This window comes from Apis cerana, linkage group LG10, assembly GCF_029169275.1.
Source record: "Apis cerana isolate GH-2021 linkage group LG10, AcerK_1.0, whole genome shotgun sequence".
NCBI classification, from domain to species: Eukaryota; Metazoa; Arthropoda; class Insecta; order Hymenoptera; family Apidae; genus Apis; species Apis cerana.
The window spans coordinates 363,438-373,358 of NC_083861.1; the positions used below are offsets into that span (position 1 = coordinate 363,438).

Below are 9,921 nucleotides of genomic sequence, written 5' to 3' on the forward strand. Positions count from 1 at the left end.
TCTGAAAATGTATTTTTTTCTATCTATGTTTAGATAAAAGGTAAAAGGTTCGTTCTTGTATGGATCAATTAAAATACCAATTTTCATTATTATTATTAAGTTGTGTCTAGTCCATAAATATTTTAAGTTCTTAATTATAAAAATAAAATTAGAAGAATGTCAAGAACTTTGATATTAAATAAATAACTTTGATCCATTAAATAAAAATGTTAAAAATAAATCAAAAATCAAATATATTCTCAAATAATATTCAATATTCAAAAATAATAGAGATAATAATAAATAATTTGTATTTTAATGCATCATATTTGCATCATAAGCTTAAAAATATAAGAATAGTCCGAATATTATATAAAAAAATATTATATAAAAAAAATTATATATTAGTAATTTCCAAAAAATTCGAGAAATGTTACTCATTTCAATTATGAAAAATGATATAATTTATTTCTTTGAATACGAAATATTAAAGTTTTTTTTTTAAATATAATATTGATTTAATTTTACTTTTAATTAATAATAATTAAATTAATACAATATGTTCTACAGTAATTATGTTAAGCTAATAATAATCTTAATAAAATAATAATCTTAAGTTAACGTGTTTTTGAATCAATTTTTTTATTTACATTCAATATGTTGCGGAAAAATTCAATTACAATATTGAATGTCAAAAAATATATGATATAATATATATGATAAAAATTGTTAAAAAAATTAATTATAGAATCTATGCTGATTTTTTGTTTCTTTTGAATACTATAAGTCTTTAAAATCTTGAAACTTTTTTTTTAAACATTTTGTATAACATTCTGAAGACGTAGAATGAAAAAACATAATTGTAAAAATCTAAAAATTAAGATTTTCCAAGAAGTTTGCAATATATACATGAACAATGGAAATGATATATTAAGATTATTAGAAAAATTAATAATTAAAAATAGTCAGAATCAAAAAGAAAATTCAATAATATTGATTCCATTAATAGAGGAAGATTTCAATGCTCATATAAAAAAAATAAGCTAAAAAATAAAATATAAAGAAATCATAGAGAAACTAATTTCTCATACCACATACGAACAAAAAAATGACAATAAATAAAACATTAAGTAAATCCATGGAGAAACTAATATTAAATAATAGAAATAAATCAGATAAAGAAATATACTTACATTGTTAAAAAAAATATATATAAATATTATATAATATAATTAGGTATAATTGGCATGGCATGAATAAGTACAAGTATAAATAATTATATTTAAAAACTTTGGAATCTTGAAATTATGAAACTAAAAATCAATTAAAATGGAAATTGAAAGAAATAAAAACTATGATTATTGAATACAAAAAAAAAAATAAAATAATAAAATAAATAAAATAATAATAAAATAATAAAAATAATAAAAAACATTATTGGAACAGCGACAAATGCAACAATAATTGTGAAATAAATTAAAAAAAAAGAAAATAAAAACGTATAAAAAAAATACCAAGCAATATAATAATATTAAAAAAACAGAAATATTAAAAATGATAACATATAGAAAAAAGATTAAATTAAAAAAAAATAATAAAAATCGAGAAAAAATAAATAAAATGAATGCTAAAAAACTTAGAAAGAAATTAAAAAAAGTAGTTAAAATAAGAAAAAAAAGAAAACATGAAAAAAGGAAATATGATAGAAAATATACAAGACATTGAAGCATTAAAATGAAAAAAAAAATAAAATAAAAATAAAATTATTAAAATATAATAAATATTAATACATAAACATTAAAACATTAAAACATAATAAATAAAGTATATAAATAATATTAAAAAATATTTAAATAAATATAACAGACAAATCTTTTGAAAATTAATAAATAAATTAAAAAGGAAAATACATACATTTTAAATATAATTATTTATACTTGTACTTATTCATGCCATGCCAATTATACCTAGAAAAAAATGCAAGAACTATTACTAAACAAATTCTACAAACATGATTTAAGAAAACAATATTACACACATTGATATAGATAGTCTTATCAGAAAATATAATATAAATGCTACTGAATATAATAATAATAAGGAAATATGAGGAAAGACTTCGAAGCAGAATAAATTAAAAAATATGTTATAAAATAATGTTAAACTTAATAAATTAAAAAAAGGAATATTAAAAAAAAAAATCCTATCAAATTCAGAAAACATAAACACAATAATATTATATAAAAAAGAAAATAATACAAAATAAAAAAATAACATTAATAAATACAATTTTGAAAATATTCATTGCAATTATAAAAAATATATTTTTAGGAATTAAATAGATTTCCGCAATAAATAAATCATGCGAAAATATAATATTGTTTGTTCTACAAAAATTGTAGAAACATTACCAAAAAGGAAAACTATATAATATATTTATCGATTTTAAAAAGGCATTTGATTTTATATAATCTTTCATATTTTGAGACATATAAAAGATATATGATTATGAGCAATAAAAGATAAATTGAATCTATCATATAAAAATTATAATCAATTTATAGCAAAAAATAATGAGAATTATAATATTAAATAGCTCAATTGCTCAAAAAATAAAACTGAAAATACATATATTAAATACATAATAATATTAAATAATATTAAATAATATTAAATACATAATATTTTTTTAACTATAAATAGATATATGCAACTATTATTCGATTCTGATAAAATAACAAATACTTGTATACAAAAGATTATTTCATAATTATTAAATTTTATTATTAATATATAAAATAATTAATTAATTAATTAAAAGTTATAATATTCATATTCAATTATAATTATATCAATTAAATAATTATTATAGTAGATCATTATTATCAATTAAATAATTATTATAGTAAAAATAAATATAATTTTAATTAATTAATTAATTTTATTTTTATTATAATTGATCAATTAATTATAAAATAGATATTTTATATAAAAATAATTATCAGAATCTACGATTAAAGAAACTCATAAAACTCAATTTTTTTATAATAAATAATTCATATATAAACAATCAACAAATTTTTTTCGTCGATTAAATTTCGACAGTTTTATCCCTATATGATGCGAAAATGTTTGATAATTCTTATCAGTTTTCTTTTTTTAATCTTTTTTTATGATCTTCATCAGACTGGACAGTTTGCTCTTGATCTTGCAATTTTTTCTTATCTCCTAAAAAAAGATTAGAAGATTATTTACTCGTAAATAATAACATTAAAATTCTCCGCTAATGTTAATGTTCATCGCCTTATCTTCTCATTATGAATTTATATTCCCTACAAATCTTATTGCAATGAAAAAAGAAGTTTTTTTAAATTTGGAATTTTATTCTTGACAAATTGTAATTTAGTAAATTGGAAAGTTATATATAAATCTATTGTTTTTGCTGAATTAAAGTTCTTCTGAAAACTTTAGAAAGCGCGCGAGTACATTCGATACACAATTGTGCAATTCAATTATCATTAATATTTAATTAATCTGGTAATTCATCTGGATAGAGCTTTAATCTAAAATATAACAATGGAGATCACTATATTCCAGAATCATGTGCTTTCTTATCTACATTTTCAATTGGTATTAATTCAAATTCTGATCAGGATATTACAAGTATTGCATAATCATTCTTATCAAGAAACTTCAGCGCCTATTCTTTAAGAATTTATTTATCCTATCTAATACAGAAAAAAAGCTAGAAATTCTTATTTATAGAAATGATCTTTATCTCCTGCATCTTTATTCTTCATATGTAAAATACGGCGTAAGATTTGCTTAGGAAAAACTTACAATAGACACTTCCTGAAACGCATGTACTAGCCAATTTCCAGTTCAATAATCAGAAGTCTAAAACCACATAATCAATGACGAATTTCTTGCATTTCTCAAGGCAGCCTCGCATTGTGAAATATATTATTAAAGTCGTCTAGGATCACTGGATTAGCAGAATAATAAGAAGAATTCACATCTGGTTTAGATATTTCTCGAAAAATACGAGATTTCAATGGTACATATAATAATAAAAAACAAAAATATGTAAGTATTTAATACCTGATTCATTGAAAAGTAGAATAATATCTAATAATTTCAAATATTTTATAAAATTTGGATTATTACAGTATAGATGTTTCATTTCATAATCTACAAAACATATTTATTATTAAATTATATATAATTTCTATATTGTATTTGTTCTGTTGCATTTATATTCATATATTCTTTGAGATTCTCGAATTTGTCTAATTTCTTTTTTTAATTAGTTAACAAATTTTCAGAATATATTTATCTTATTATAAAAAAATTTTAATTATTTTTTTACTATTTAAAATTAATTTTTTACTATTTTTACTATATTTACTAAATTTTTACTATTTTTGCTGTATATTTTGAATTTTTTCTTATAAAAAAATCATTTCATCTTTATTACTATATACTAATACTAAATATCGGTAAATTATTTTATAAGATGTAATATATTGTTGTGTTTGCTTATTACTCCTTTCTTCATCATAATTTTATTTACATATTTTACAATTTAATATTAATTTAAATTTATTTTTATAATGATAACTTATCTATTATTCTCAAAACTAGGAGAGGTCCACTCTGCTTCGTAATCGATATCAGACTTCATTTAATCGATATATTTAATTTCGATATTTTTAATTTATATTTAATTTTATATTTAATAATTTAGATGACAATCATTATTATAATTTCCAGTTCTGTAGTTCATATTAGCTATGATGTACCACATTGTAGTTGTAACAATATATCGATCTTTTGTCATTTAAAAAAAAACAGATGTCGCAACCGCGGTAATTTCATTTAATTTGATTTACTTACTGAATACTTCTATCTTAAAAAAAGATTTGATTTTATATTATTTATGTAATCCTTTTTAGATGATATTTATCCTCCATCTCAGAGAAAAATATGAACAAGATGCTAATATCCAAATATTACGTTTTCTTTTAGATTCATTGAATCTATATTCTCGACTTGCATTTTTTGCATTTTTTAACTCCTTCTTTCTTGAACAAATTTCTGCTCTAAAATACACTTCCGACTAGAGGAATTTTATATCAAAAAAATTTCACTATTTCTCTTAAAATAAATTATTACAATATATGTTTACTGTGGAACAATCCATCATTTTTAGTCCGTTATTAGTTCGCTACATGTTATGAGAAAAGATCTTGTTACAAAAATATAATTTTCCCGAATCTAGATTCAAAAAAACACCCTCACAAAAAAATCAATTTTTTTTATCAAAGTTTCTTCCACAATAGAAGAAAAATCATTGTCGATAATAAGAAACTTATTATAACATATTTTAACATATTTTAATATACACCATAATCTTTTACGAAGAAACATTCTCTTCTTGAACTGTTTCGTGAACCCAATATCTTCTCTTTTTATTTTCAAATTTTATATTTCGCTAATCGATTAACTTTATATTTTGTCTTCGTTGAAAGTTAAATGTAATAAATTATTTATTTTATTTATTATTACTAGTTATATAAGAATCCTTCATAGTATGTAATTTCGATTGTAATTTCGAAATTTTGTTCGTTATAATTGATGTAACCATATGTTCTTTTCTGGATTAAATTCAATAATATAAACATAGCTGTCATACCATATTTTCATTTTCGTCAATGATTTCTAATTTCTTTCTTACAAATTGATGATTTTTTTTTTTTTTTTTTTCTTATTTCTTCAGTGTAAGTAGCCTTCTTGATTTTAAAGAATTCCTCTGCATAAATGTATGGGATACTTTTGATCATACAAAATTATAGTTGGCGACATTTGTTTTGATTTATCCTTTGAAATAGTAGGTTAAAAAAAAATAGTAGGTTAAAAAAATAATCATTTGTTTCAATTATTTTAATTTACAACAAACATTAACAAATATTATAATAAAATTTTAATTAAATGTTCTGCTAATTATTTGACTAAAGATATAGTGGAGTCGTTCTTGTCTTTTTCCAAGCAATTTCATTGATTCTTGAAAAATTTTTTGATTTTACAACCTTACATAAAATTAATTAACAACCTTAGAAATACATACATAATTACATAAATACAATCGGAGTAAATCCTAAAAACATTCTGTATTAACTTACAACATATTGGAGCAACATCTTGACGATTGTAAATATTTGTCGACATTAGTATCACTTTGTGAATAATCAATCACATCACTGCAAATCAATTTCCAGATTTTGGAAGTACATCAAGTTCTCTCAAATACTCCAATATTATAAATTTTTTAAATCCTCTCTTTTTTCTTAAGAAGTTCTTTCTTGACCCTGTAAAATTAATATTGATATCAATGTTCTATATCTTGTCGATAAGAGAATCATATTACCGTACTTTTGATAACATTTTATTTCCAAAGTATCCAACTGCTGATGAATCATGGCATTTCTTTAAAACTTTTGAATTCTTCTTTCGAGATAGTACTAACAATCAAGTTATTTCTTAATTCTCATTTTTGGAATAATAATCTTTATAATTCCAGGAAATCTCATATTTTCCAATAGTATTTCATGATAGACGAAAACTATATTATATCTTGCCATTGGATTTTCATTTTCTTCTTTCTTTTTATATAGTAAAAAATAAATCCTATTTTTTCATTTTTCAATAAGCTAACTTACAATCTAAATTTTATATTTCACAATTCATTATCAAACAAATCTTTTTCTTTTATGAATTTGTCCTTGGTTTCTTAGCGTAAATATTTTTTATAATTTATTTCAATACAAAGTCTTCTTGATATAATATCAGTATTGTTACGAGAAACTTTATCTTAATGTTGAATTTCAAAATCATGTTTTTATAAGCATTTTATTGAATAGGCTATTTGTCTCGTCAGATTCACGAAAAACATTAACCTTTAAACTAAAAACTAAAACTATAATATCGTAAAACTACATTTTGCAAATCCTTAAAAAAAACTTTCGCTCGTACTGAAAATGTTCTACTGATTTCATTACTAACAATTCTTTACAAGTTACATAGTAATTGATCTTTTTTAAGAATGTTTACAATATATACAATTATGATGACTTTCCTGTTCTTTCCTGGGATAGGATTGTTTTGATCTTAAAACTTGACACATCCATCATCTAAAATAAATTTTTTATTTTTTAAAGAATTCGCTAAAACAAAAAATTGCGTCAATTTTATTTTTAATTCTTGAAATGTCTGACAATCATTAATTCATTAACTATATTGAATTTTATTTTCACTTAAATGATACAAAGATTTTGCCATCGATGAGAAAAATTCTTAATAAACTTCCTATAATATGTAGACTTTCAGAAAACTTCTTAATAGTAGATTTACGGAATTCGTCAATTTGATGAGTTTTCGATTTTATGCTTAAAAATTCTGAATATGCAAATGTTATTCTTTAAATATATATTCGATTTTTAATGATTTTTAAATGCAGCAAATATATTTTTTTATTCGTTTTCTCTGAAACATTTATATTTTATTATTTCTAGATGTTGTATTTTTACGAAAATCCGTCAATTTGACAGGTTAATTTATATAGATCAATTATTGCAAAATAATAAAAATATGAAATAACAATGAATAAAAAAAACAACACCAAACAAATGATGACTGTTTAGCAATAAATACATAATCAAAGTTGTTTTGCATAATTGTGATATAATAAACAAATAATTCTTTCGACGGTGAATTTTTCAGAGAAAAGTAATTTTTATAAATGAATCTCTTTTATTATTTTATAAAACAAGTAGATTTATGAGAAATAATTTCAACAGTGCGTTTTGTAAAAAAAAAAAAAAATAAGTGCTATTTGGAAACATAGCAAAAATTTATTTTCGTAAATGAAAATTTGAATTTTTCAAGATATTTTCAAAACCTATTCAAAAAAAATTCTTTTTTACGTTTATATTATTATTTAATTATTATATAATTATATTATTACGGTTATATTATGCAAGTCTTCAAAAGACATGGAATTAATAAAAAAAAGAATAATAAAAAGAATGATAAGAAAAATAAAAAGAATAACCAGTATAAATGAAAATTAATCTGAATCGGATTCTGATATAAACAAATTATGTGCGAAAGCGAGAAAGAATTTGACAATATAAACAAAATTGAAGATTCTGACGACTGTGGGAATGAAAATTATTATAATACATACCATAAAAGAATGCGTTAATATCTGAAATAATTTTCAGATATTGAAAGCGAAAGTGAAATAAAAGATACTGATAATGAAGAAAATACTGTGAAAGCAAGATAAATAGGCCCTTTATATATATATATATATATATATATTTTCAGATATTGAAAGCGAAAGTGAAATAAAAGATACTGATAATGAAGAAAATACTGTGAAAGCAAGATAAATAGGCCCTTTATATATATATATATATATATATATATATATATATATATTATAATTGTTTTTAGGTTTGACAGCCATCAATACTTGGATTATTATACGAAGAGATCACTAGAATAAATAAAATTCGAAAGAATTTATTATCTTTCAATTAGCTGAAGAATTGGATAATGATTATTATGACGAATAAAATACTAATTTCAATTCAGTGTCTAATTATATTTGCATTAAATCTAATAAGTATGTATGTGGAAAATATATATCCAAGATAGAATTTACATGTAAAAAATGTATCGAAGAAGAATAATAAATGAAAATTTATTATTTTAATAGATTTTAAATAAATAATTTACGAAAAATTGGATTTTAACATATTCGTCAAAAAGACGGATTTTAATAAAAAAAGATATATAGTTAATATCCGTAAATCTAGTGTTAAAAGACATTTTTCGAAATTTTTCATATTTAAATTTCTCATACTCTAATCTTATCTAGATCTGTTTTTATTCTAATTTTTGTGATTATATATTTCAAGTATCTTACTTCTTTTGCAAAAAAGATTTTTCGAGAATAGACATAGACGGAATACATTTTTTTAAATTTATTATCTCTTTTTCAAATGTTTTTCTATAAGTAATTACATCATATAAATATATCAGACAAATTTTTCAAATGAAATTTTTCAAACCAATACTGTATATTAAATATTCAAATGTGATAGAAATGTTGTAAAATATGAATAACATCACTTTAAATTGTTATATCCAGTTCCTACATAAAAAATAATTTTCTTCTTATTTTTCTATCCATCGAAATTTGTTGACCATTTTGTAGATCAATTATAGAAAACGAAGCGAAATCAAATAAAACATTAAAGATTTTTTCTATCCTTAATTATTAATTATTAATTATTAAATAGATAGGAATCGTTTTTAATAATTTCATCTAATAGTTTATAATTGACATAAAATTTTGCTATCCTTCTTTTTAACAAGAATAATTAGAGAAAATTAAAGATTCAATTTTTTCAATTTATTCAATTTTTTTATTACTCCTTTTAACATTTTCTTTAACAATTCATTCACGATTAAAAGGCAGTCATGAAACTTTTCCTTATTCATGAAATTTCTTATTTTTAATAAAAAATTATGTCTTCTATAATTTCGTAATTTCTCCAGAAAACTAGAAAACATTTTCAATTTCTCATACTTGCATCAAAATCTATCTATGAAGAATCCGTTTTTAAAATTAATTCTGTGTCAATAATTATTTTAATTTTCTTATTATTGGTGGATGGTTTCCTTGATAATTAATAAGTTTAAAGATGAATTCATTTTTAATACAATGAGGAAACAAAAATAGAAGCCAGAGATTCTCTCTTTACATCGAGTTCTTTTGGTTGTTTTTTCTTTTTACAACAATCTTTTTAGAAATATTCTTGTTTATCACATATTCAATATATAGTTTTATTGTTAGATTATTTCTTCTTCATT

At 20.5% G+C, this 9,921-nt stretch overlaps 1 long non-coding RNA gene across 1 annotated transcript; it reads right to left on the reverse strand.

The window, feature by feature from the left end:
- Positions 1 to 5,907: 5,907 nt before the first annotated feature.
- Positions 5,908 to 8,481, reverse strand: LOC108003762 (uncharacterized). Its single transcript, XR_001767105.3, has 3 exons — positions 6,412 to 8,481; positions 6,162 to 6,347; positions 5,908 to 6,068 (listed from the first exon to the last, which is right to left on the reverse strand). It is a non-coding gene; the product is annotated as an uncharacterized LOC108003762 (long non-coding RNA).
- Positions 8,482 to 9,921: the final 1,440 nt, after the last annotated feature.